This window comes from Pristiophorus japonicus, chromosome 8 (assembly GCF_044704955.1).
Source record: "Pristiophorus japonicus isolate sPriJap1 chromosome 8, sPriJap1.hap1, whole genome shotgun sequence".
NCBI classification, from domain to species: Eukaryota; Metazoa; Chordata; class Chondrichthyes; family Pristiophoridae; genus Pristiophorus; species Pristiophorus japonicus.
The window spans coordinates 123,867,484-123,879,321 of NC_091984.1; the positions used below are offsets into that span (position 1 = coordinate 123,867,484).

The 11,838-nt window shown below is 44.8% G+C and overlaps 1 pseudogene; it reads right to left on the bottom strand.

The window, feature by feature from the left end:
- Nucleotides 1-5,445: 5,445 nt before the first annotated feature.
- On the bottom strand, nt 5,446-5,624 carry LOC139269867 (U2 spliceosomal RNA; annotated as a pseudogene).
- Nucleotides 5,625-11,838: the final 6,214 nt, after the last annotated feature.

Consider the following 11,838-nt stretch of genomic DNA (forward strand, 5'->3'; position numbering starts at 1 on the left):
GCAATTCTTCACCACTGATAAAATCGGGTCCTGTCTTGTCCAGGTCTTAATTTGTTGAGCCGTGACAGGGGTTCCTTCACTCTCAAAAGCATCCATAACTAGCAATAGGTCCGCCGGTTGTGGTGTTTCCACCTCCGGTTTGGGCAACAGCAGACGGCTCAAAGCATCGGCACAATTCTCAGTGCCAGGTCTATGGCGAATGACATAATCATAAGCAGATAATATCAGTGCCCATCTCTGGATGCGGGATGAAGCATTGGTATTGCTACCTTTGCTTTCAGAGAACAGTGAAATGAGCAGCTTATGATCTGTCTCCAGTTCAAATCGAAGACCAAACAAGTACTGATGCATCTTTTTAACCCCATACACACAGGCTAGTGCTTCTTTCTCGACCATGCTGTAGGCTCTTTCCGCTTTAGACAAAAGTTTTGAAGCATACGCGACTGGTTGAAGTTTACCCGACTCATTAGCTTGTTGGAGCACGCAACCAATTCCATATGACGAAGCATCACAAGCCAATACTAAATGTTTGCATGAGTCATAATGTACCAGCAACTTGTTAGAGCAAAGCAGATTAGTGGTTTTCTCAAAAGCTTTGTCTTGAAATGCACCTCACACCCAGTTGTCGCCTTTTCTTAGCAGCATGTGCAGTGGTTCTAATAAGGTGCTCAATTTAGGTAGGAAGTTACCGAAGTAGTTGAGTAGACCCAGGAACGAACGCAGCTCCGTCACATTCTGTGGCTTGGGTGCATTCTTGATGGCCTTCGTTTTCGCGTCCGTGGGCCTGATGCCGTCAGCAGCAATTTTCCTCCCCAGGAATTCGACCTCTGGTGCCATGAAGATGCACTTCGAATGTTTCAGTCTGAGTCCCACTTTGGCGAGATGATGTAGAACCTCTTCCAGGTTGTTCAGATGTTCCTCGGAGTCACAACCTGGGATCAGGATGTCATCTTGGAACACGACAGTTCTGGGAACGTACTTCAGTAGACTCTCCATGTTCTTCTGAAATATTGCTGCAGCCAACCAAATTCCAAAAGGGCACCTGTGATAAATAAACAGTCCTTTATGCGTGTTAATGCACGTAAGTCTCTTCGACATCTCGACCAGCTCCTGTGTCATCTAGGCCGACGTCAATACCAGTTTGGTGAACGACTACCCCACGACTAGCATTGCAAACAAGTCATCAGCCTTCAGTAACGGGTACTGATCCTGTTTCGAAACCCTGTTGATCGTAGCCTTGTAGTCTCCACAGATTCTGACTGTGCCATCATTTTTCAGCACAGGAACAATAGGGCTGGCCCATTCATTAAATTCAACCGGTAATATGATCCCTTCACGCTGGAGTCTGTCCAGTTCGATTTCGACCTTCTCCCTCATCATATACGGAACTGCCTGAGCTTTATGAGGGTCAGGTCTTGCATCTGAGTCCAGGTGGATCTGCATCTTTGCTCCCGTGAAGTTGCCGATGCCTGGTTCGAACTGTGAGGGGAACTTGCTCAGTACTTGGACACATGTATCTTTCTCCGATGACAACACCTTGATGTCGTTCCAATCGTATCTGATTTTTTTCAAGACAATTCCTGCCGAAGGCCATCTGAGCGAACGTGCGTTTAAAATCTGTATCTCGAGATGATGATGCCTTCGTCTGGCTTAAGGTGGTCCTGTACCAGTGTACACAATTCTTCATACGTATTCTCTGTTGGACTCACAGGCTGGAGTAGATTTTTTATCAGGCCATAAATTTTTGGACCGCAAACCGTGAGGAACATCGCCCAGCGCCAATCTGCATCGCCGACCTCCTCCATTTTGTTGGCCACGAAGAACTGGCTCAAACGGCTCACAAAGTCTGCCAAATCTTCTCCTTCCACGAATCGCTCCAACAATCCAATTGTGCTCATTTTTGCATACAAAGGTTCTTGTTGCCTCATCGCCAAATGTTGTGTGTGCAATAAATGTTAGACTGAGTACTGTTTAACTCCAAGAGGTATGACCTTGGCTCTGCGGCAGCCCAATGGCCTCCAACAGTGACACCATCCTGTGGTTAGTGATCCCAAAAGTACATACATGACACCTCCCATCTTCCACACTCCATAAGCTTAAGGTCATACAAAATTCTGCTGCCCGTATCCTAACGCGCACCAAATCCCGCTCACCCATCACCCCTGTGCTCACTGTCCTACATTGATTCCTGGTTAAGCAACACCTTGATGTTAAAACTCTCATCCTTGTTTTCAAACCCATTCATGGACTTGCCCCTCCCTATCTCTATAATCTCCTCCAGCTCCACAACGCTCCGAGATCTCTGCATTCCTCCAATTTTGGCCTCTTGCGCATCAAGCATCCCCTGATTTTAATCGCTTCACCATAGGCGGCCGTGTCTTTAGCTGCTAAGGCCCTTAGCTCTGGAATTCACTCCCGAAACCTCTCCGACTCACTACCTCTCTTTCCTCCTTTAAGATGCTCCTTAAAACCTAGCTCTTTGCCCTAACTTTTGGTCATCAGCCCAAATATCTCATATTGTGGCTTGTTTTCAAATTTTGTTTGAAAATGCTCCTGTGACGTGCCTTGGGATGTTTTACTATGTTACAGGCGCTATATAAATGCAAATTGTTGTTGTTGTTGACATAGGGAGAACTGCTCTTCATTGATTACTACCATTGAACCGTTTCCATCCGCTTGAGGATGTCTCTTGAGTTCATTGTCTCATTTGAAAGACAATCTAGACTGGGTGATGTGTAATGAGAAAGGACTAATTAGCAATCTTGTTGTGCGAGGCCCCTTGGGGAAGAGTGACCATAAAATGGTAGAATTCTTTATTAAGATGGAGAGTGACACAGTTAATTCAGAGACTAGGGTCCTGAACTTAAGGAAAGGTAACTTCGATCGCATGAGATGTGAATTGGCTAGAATAGACTGGCGAGTGATATTTAAAGGGTTGACAGTAGATAGGCAATGGCAAACATTTAAAGATCACATGGATGAACTTCAACAATTGTACATCCCTGTCTGGAGTAAAAATAAAACATGGAAGATGGCTCAACCGTGGCTAACAAGGGAAATTAAGGATAGTGTTAAAACCAAGGAAGAGGCATATAAATTGGCCAGAAAAAGCAGCAAACCTGACTGGGAGAATTTTATATTTCAGCAGAGGAGGACAAAGGGTTTAAGTAGGAGGGAGAAAATAGAGTATGAGAGAAAGCTTGCTGGGAACATAAAAACTGACTGCAAAAGCTTCTATAGAATGTGAAGAGAAAAAGATTAGTGAAGACAAACGTCCCTTGCAGTCAGATTCAGGTGAATTTATAATGGGAAACAAAGAAATGGTGGACCAGTTAAACAAATACTTTGGTTCTGTCTTCACGAAGGAAGACACAAATAATCTTCCGGAAATACTAGGGGACCGAGGGCCTAGTGAGAAGGAGGAACTGAAGGATATCCTTATTAGGCAGGAAATTGTGTAAGGGAAATTGATGGGATTGAAGGCCGATAAATTCCCGGGGCCTGATAGTCTGCATCCCAGAGTACTTAAGGAAGTGGCCCTAGAAATAGTGGATGCATTGGTGATCATTTTCCAACAGTCTATCGACTCTGGATCAATTCCTATGGACTGGAGGGTAGCTAATGTAACACCACTTTTTAAGAAAGGAGGAAGAGAGAAAATGGGTAATTATAGACTGGTTAGCCTGACATCAGTAGTGGGAAAAATGTTGGAATCAATTATTAAAGATGAAATAGCAGCGCATTTGGAAAGCAGTGACAGGATCGGTTCAAGTCAGCATGGATTTATGAAAGGGAAATCATGCTTGACAAATCTTCTAGAATTTTTTGAGGATGTAACTGGTAGAGTGGACAAGGGAGTACCAGTGGATGTGGTGTATTTGGACTTTCAAAAGGCTTTTGACAAGGTCCCACACAAGAGGTTGGTGTGCAAAATTAAAGCACATAGTATTGGGGGTAATGTACTGACATGGATAGAGAACTGGTTGGCAGACAGGAAGCAGAGAGTCGGGATAAACGGGTTCTTTTCGGAATGGCAGGCAGTGACTAGTGGGGTGCCGCAGGCTCAGTGATGGGACCCCAACTATTTACAATATACATTAATGATTTAGATGAAGGAATTGAATGTAATATCTCCAAGTTTGCAGATGACACTAAACTGGGTGGCGGTGTGAGCTGTGAGAATGACGCTAAGAGGCTGCAGGGTGACTTGGACAGGTTAGGTGAGTGGGCAAATGCATGGCAGATGCAGTATAATGTGGATAAATGTGAGGTTATCCACTTTGGTGGCAAAAACACGAAGGCAGTATATTATCTGAAAGGCAGCAGATTAGGAAAAGGGGAGGTGCAACGAGACCTGGGTGTCATGGTACATCAGTCATTGAAAGTTGTCATGCAGGTACAGCAAGCGGTGAAGAAGGCAAATGGTATGTTGGCCTTCATAGCTAGGGGATTTGAGAATAGGTGCAGGGAGGTCTTACTGCAGTTGTACAGGGCCTTAGTGAGGCCTCTCCTGGAATATTGTGTTCAGTTTTGGTCTCCTAATCTGAGGAAGGACGTTCTTGTTATTGAGGGAGTGCAGTGAAGGTTCACCAGACTGATTCCCGGGATGGCAGGACTGACATATGAGGAGAGACTGGATCGACTGGGCCTGTATCCACTGGAGTTTAGAAGGATGAGAGGGGATCTCATAGAAACATATAAGATTCTGACGGGACTGGACAGGTTAGATGCAGGAAGAATGTTCCAGATTTTGGGCAAGTCCAGAACCAGAGGACATAGTCTAAGGATAAGGGGTAAGCCATTTCGGACTGAGATGAGTTCTTCACTCAGTGAGTTGTTAACCTGTGGAATTCCCTACCGCAGAGAGTTGTTGATGCCAGTTTATTGGATATATTCAAGAGGGAGTTAGCTATGGCCCGTACGCCTAAAGGGATCAAGGGGAATGGAGAGAAAGCAGGAAAGGGGTACTGAGGTGAATGATCAGCCATGATATTGAATTGTGGTGCAGGCTTGAAGGGCCAAATGGCCTACTCCTGCACCTATTTTCTATGCTTCTATGTTTCTAATCTGATGATGTAGCACTGCCTCAGTGCTGTACTGAAGTGTCAGCTTAGGTGGTGTGCTGAAGTCTAGTATAGTATAGTATTAGGCAATCCCTCATGTCGAGGATGACTCGATTCCACACCAAAAAAAAAGTGTTCTCAGGTGTTTCAATTCTATGTCAGGGCTTGAACCCACAACCTTCCGACTCGCAACAGTTCTACCAACTGAGCTAAGCTGCCAAAAAGTAATGAGACACCAAATGAATAATTTCGCTTTACGTTCCTTGGCTCAAACAAATGAGTTAAAAAAAATTTTTTTTATCCAATTTCGTTCCAGATCAACTCTAACGCCAAAGATCAGTTTGCGCCAATGTGTTTGATCTTAGGCCAAAAGGCCGAGAGGCGAAGTTGCACCGTTCCTGGAAATATTGCAATACCAGGTCGGTGCATGGAGTGGACAGGGCATGCCCCTGATCCAGCTCCCTGTCCAAAAATCAATTCAATATAATGTCCCCATAGGGGATATTAAACTGATAAGAACAGATACTACACTTGATCTTAGCCAAAAGGCCGAGAAGCGATACCAAACGAGTTTGTCTTTGGGGATTTAACTAATGGCTCCCTGGACCTAATTAGCTCAAATGTATATGAAACCCTATTCTAACTGTGCCACCCCTGGGAAGCTATGAGCCTGCAACAATGATTGTTTTGATTTTGTTGACATGTAAATTGAATCGTATCTGCAACTGAGAGGAAGCTGAGTTGAAAAAAAAATACAGTGATCGAATAAATTAAGACATACCTGGGCAATTAAGACAATCTCTGAATCAATCTCAGAAATATTTGAGGAAAATATCCTGGAACATCAGAAAAAATCAAATCCAGAGAACATTTTTGAGTAACAACATGCAGAATAGATACTGGTCAAAACCAAGTGAACAATGAAATGGAGAAATTCCCCCCAAATTGAGAGCAACGCGCAAGATTGCGGGAAACGAACAAATCATTTAACACAAGCTTCCCTGGCTGAAACAAGTGAATGAAGCACAGACTGGAGATTTAAACCTGAGGCTTTCCGAATCTATTTTACTCAAGAGCACAGCACCTACGGATTAGGGTCGCCACCCCTCCAGGATTGTCCTGGAGTCTCCAGGAATTGAAGGTTAATCTCCAGGACACTGTTCCTAGCAACCCAGGGAGACAAATCATAGGGGCATTTTTAAAAAATGATGCGTTTTTTTTCATTTTCTTTGAACTCTTTCACTTATTGGTTATAAAAATATTGGAAATGGGGGGAAAAGTCTGTTTGGCCAGGAGGGGCCGATGGAGGAGGGCGGTCTTGAGCTGGAAACATCTAATCAGAGGTGGCAACCCGATCATGCAACCATTTAAGGAAAGCCAAACAACTTGTTGCAAATGGATGGTTTTGCTAATCTCACTTACAATACAGGAATTACAATATATTTGCTCCTAGTTCAGATTAGTTTGCTGATTTAAGTTGCTAATGGCTACACCAATAAACAGCAGAGGTTTCCTGGAGTGAGTTAATTGTTGATAACTGCTCACACCTTATTTGACAAACCTGTTTCGACCGGAAACTTGCAAATTGAGTAAACCTTTGCAGACACAATTGGATGCTCTTACTGTATGGCCATGGTTTCTGTCAACATCACGACTACAGAACTAACACTCACAAAGACTAAATAAAAGGCTATTAAATTTCTTCAGAAGTACATCTTGCAATGAATAATTGATCCATTGTGGATTGTATTGGTTTATATATTGTACTGTTTGCATCGGCTGGACTTCTGTAACCTTCACTTTGCTGGCCGCACAAATCCTCACTATATCATGCAGTAGGGCGTGTAGGACGCTGCTAGATTAGTAGTTCAAATAAAATGGCAGGCAGAGCCACTAATAACCAGTGTCAGCCTCATTGCAATGTGCTCATTGTGGTAATCAGTTACCACACCAAATTTGATGTGCTGCAGGAAAGCTCTCGTCCTGATGCTCACCTTGTCCATATAAAATGGCAATACGAATAGTCCACTCGCCTGGCCTTCTCAAGTTGAATTTGTAAAGCCTGGTATCTGTTCCAAAAGTTGAGACTTAATGTATTTATTTTTTTGAAGAAAAATTGATACTTAGGTTCTGTCGCTGTGGATACACCAACTTTGCCTAATAGTCTGCAAGACTTTCCTCCAGTGTTGTTGCTTGCTGCTGCAGCTGAAGTTGCATCAAACAAAGTTTAGAAGATGGGAATTCCTCATTGGTCCCCGTTTCTGCTCCCACAATTTAGATAAGGAAGGCAAGATCCTGAGGAGACACCAACTGCATTTACAATGATACCTGAGGCATTACGTCTGTACCCATCAGTACCCCCAGGACCAATATTTACATCCTATCTGTGCATGTCAGAGGATATCGATCTAGGCTGCCTTGTTTCATTAGAGGAGCTGTCACTGAACTATACCATCCACTCTAGGCTGATCTACACATCACTTCTGCAATAATGATGGCTCCTTCTAGTTGTGAAGTTTAGCACAGCATTAAACTTTTATGCTACGAGCAACTGCAAGCAAAATCTGCAAGATCAACCTCTCTGTGCAGTCCATAAATGCACCAAGCAAGTGACAGATGGAATTTTTTCATGAGGCATCACCTTCAAATTCTTCCCGGTGGAATGAAGGCATCAGCTGGGCAGGACTCTAAGCTTCCATCAGGTGTCAGGATTGGCAAACGTCCAGGCCTACACATGTACGCTTCAAAACCCCTCACACCTACCCCACAGTCTACATGAACAAAAAGGACTCCCATTCAGCTAATGTTCAGGTAAAAACAGAAAATGCTGGGAATCTCAGCGGGTTAGGCAGCATCTGTGGAGAGGAAGCAGCGTTAATGTTTCGGGTCGATGGCCTTTCGTCAGAACTGGAGAGTGTTCAGAAAGAACAGATTCTTAACAAGCACTGAAAGGGGGAGGGGGAGAAAGAACAAAAGGGAAGGTCTGTGATAGGGTGGAAGACAGGAGAGATTAGAGAGACAAAAGGGATGATGGTCCAACTTCAAATGGTAATGCCAGGAGTTAGAAAAACATTAGTTAAGATAGGGTGTGAATTGTGGTATAATGACCAACTGCCATTACAGCCAAGGAGAAAAAAAAGAAAGAAAGAAACTGGCTCTGGGAGGTGGGGTGGGAAGGGAGCCAAAGATTGGTAGCGGTTAAGCTCTGAAATTGTTGAACTCGATGTTGAGTCCAGAGGCTGTAAAGTGCCTAAACAAAAGATGAGGTGCTGTTCCTCAAGCCCACTTCTACCTCCTTCCCAAGATCCACAAACAGAACTGCCCCGGTAGACCCATTATTTCAGCCTGTTCTTGCCCCACATAACTTATTTCTTTCTATCTTGACTTTGTATTTACTCCCATTGACCACTCTCTTCCCAATCTTTGGCTTCCTTCCCCGCCACCCCCAACCCCCCCCCCCCCCCCCCCCGCCAAGAGCCTGTCTCTTTCTTTCTTTTTTTCTCCTTGTCTCGAATGGCAACTGGTCATTATCCCGCCATTCACACCCTATCTTGACTTATGTTTTTCTAACTCCTGCCATTACCATTTAAATTTGGGTCATCATCCCTTTTGTCTCTCTAATCTCTCCTTTCCTCTAATCAATCACAGACCTTCCCTTTTGTTCTTTCTTCCCCTCCCCCTTTCAGTGCTTGTTAAGAATTTGATCTTTCCGACCACTCTCCAGTTCTGATGAAGGGTCATCGACCCGAAACATTAACTCTGCTTCCTCTTCACAGATGCTGCCTAACCTGCTGAGATTTCCAGCATTTCCTGTTTTTATTCCAGATTCCAGCATCTGCAATTTTTTTGCTTTTGTATTAAAGTTCAGGTAATGTCTGAATTCAGAAAAGCCGTAATGCAAGTCAGTGGCCCAGAATTTGCTGGGAAAATAACAGCGAGTTCTCGGCCCGCTCTGTTATTCGTGTGAAAAAACCCCAGCGATTTGTGGAGAGGAAGAGATACTGTGAAATGTGAATCGCCACAAATTGCTGGACGATTTGCACTGCTCCGCCATTAGCCTTGTGCAAATGGCATCTCACCGTCAATCTCCCATGAGTTTCAATAAATTTCTGCATTTGCACTGTTAAAACGAATTAAACTCAGCACAGAAATATAGAACTAGTATCTAACTAGTATCTAGTATCTAAGGACCCTTTTAATTACAAGATTTGTGTTCCTACAATAACACACAACCTCGGAGGCTTTTCCATCATTCCTCTGTTTCTTTCCCAATCCATAAATCTCACTGGCTAAGGAGATAGACTGTTGCTCATGTCGTTCACCAAGGTCCCAGATGCCTCGTTGGCTTCGCTGTTATCAGTGCGCACTTCCAGCAACTTGTGGTGCAAAAAGTGATCGAGCTGAACTGTGCAGGAAAAATAAATCTAATTCATGGGGCTTATGGCTTGAGCCAATGTCTGGGAATCAAATTTGACACCTTTATTATCGGAGAATCTTACAGCACAGAAAGAGGCCATCCATCCCATGGTGCCTGTGCCGTGCAGTCCATGGTGCCTGCGTTATTTGTAGACTCGCGGACTAACCGGCTAGCTGCAGGCATGGCTGATGAGCCCACTAAGAAATCCTGACCAGCAGCTGAACATAAATCATTAGAGCACATGCCTCAACTCGAATCACTGTAGAGCACGGCACGGGGATGCCAAAGTAAACATTCTGCTTTAGGGGTAGCTCAGGCAGAGTGCTGCTCCATAGCACAGCAACGGTGTCCAAAATATTTCCATGATCCTATGCTCCCAGTGGGGAGCAGTGCTTGCAGAGAGCATAGGGCATGGGATCATAGAATTATTTCCAGTGCTGTCAGAAACAACGTACTTTCCATCGACTGTCCTCTATCTGCTATTTTAACATCATCCTATCATTAGTTTTGCCAACAAAAAAACGTACACTCTAAGGATGAATAAAGGGGTAGAAATTCGTCTCTGGTGGTATCAGATCAGCTGCAGGTTATACGCAGCACCCGAGAACTGACTATCAGGCCCCATGTATAACGGCTAGCCAATCAGTGACTGCCTGTTTTACACCACTGCCCGAGACGAGTTTCTACCCCAAAATGTTTAACATCCATTCAAAGAAAGAAATACTTGGATTTCCATAGCGCCTTTCACAACCACCGGATGTCTCAAAGCACTTTAAAGCCAATGAAGTGCTTTTGGAGTGTCGTCACTGTTGTAATGTGGGAGACGCGGCAGCCAATTTGTGCACAAGCAAGCTCCCACAAACAGCAATGTGATAATGACCAGATAATCTGTTTTTGTTATGTTGCTTGAGGAACAAATATTGTTCAGGACACCGGGGATAACTCCTTTGCTCTTCTTCAAAATAGTACCATGGGATCTTTTACATCCACCCAAGAGAGGAGACGGGACCTCGGTTTAATGTCTCAAAAGAAAGACAGCACCTCTGACAGTGCAGCACTCACTGAGCCCCAGCTGACTGCTCTATAACAGGGATTTTGAGTGATATAACAAAGTGTTTCCAGTGCCTCCCGCTGTGCTTCCCTTTGCTGACCCTGTAAGGTGTGCTTCTTGTGGCTCAGTGGCCATCTGAGAATTGGAACAAAAAAAAATGAATAACTCACCTTCCCATCTCTTCCTCGGGTCAATTCCCACTGCCTCTAAAGGCTTGAATTTCTGTTGCTTTCCATTGCCCAATATCTAACCTCAAGATTATCTTGGAAATCTATCCATCTCTGACTGTCTTTTAAAACAGACTATTCCACCAGTGTTTCCTCTCTTGTTCGTTCGCGCCCCCCACCCCACCTCCCCCCACCCCGCCTCCCCCCACCCCGCCTCCCCCCACCCCGCCTCCCCCCACCCCGCCTCCCCCCACCCCACCTCCCCCCACCCCGCCTCCCCCCACCCCACCTCCCCCCACCCCGCCTCCCCCCCTGCCCCACCCTCCCCTTTTTTCCCATGCTATTAAAGTGCAGGCCTATTTTTACTTAGAAACATAGAAACATAGAAATTAGGTGCAGGAGCAGGCCATTCGGCCATTCGGCCCTTTGAGCCTGCACTGCCATTCAATAAAATCATGGCTGATCATTCAACCTCAGTACCCCTTTCCTGCTTTCTCTCCATACCCCTTGATCCCTTTGGCTGTAAGGGCCATATCTAACTCCCTTTTGAATATATCTAACGAACTGGCCTCAACAACTTTCTGCGGTAGAGAATTCCACAGGTTAACCACTCTCTGAGTGAAGAAGTTCCTCCTCATCTCGGTTCTAAATGGCTTACCCCTTATCCTTAGACTGTGACCCCTGGTTCTGGAACTCCCCAGCAACAGGAAAATTCTTCCTGCCTCTAACCTGTTCAATCCCATCAGAATTTTATATGTTTCTATGAGATCCCCTCTCATTCTTCTAAACTCCAGTGGATACAAGCCCAGTTGATCCAGTCTCTCCTCATATGTCAGTACTGCCATCCCGGGAATCAATCTGGTGAACATTCGCTGTACTCCCTCAATAGCAAGAACGTCCTTCCTCAGATTAGGGGACCAAAACTGAACACAGTATTCCAGGTGAGGCCTCACCAAGGCTCTGTACAACTGCAGTAAGACCTCCCTACTCCTATACTCAAATCCTCTAGCTATGAAGACCAACATGCCATTTGCCTTCTTTACCGCCTGCTGTATCTTTCTTTTCAACCGATGAAGGGCTCTATCCTGAAAAGTTAGCGTAACTGTTCTCTCCACTGATGCCGAGAGACCTGCTGAATCC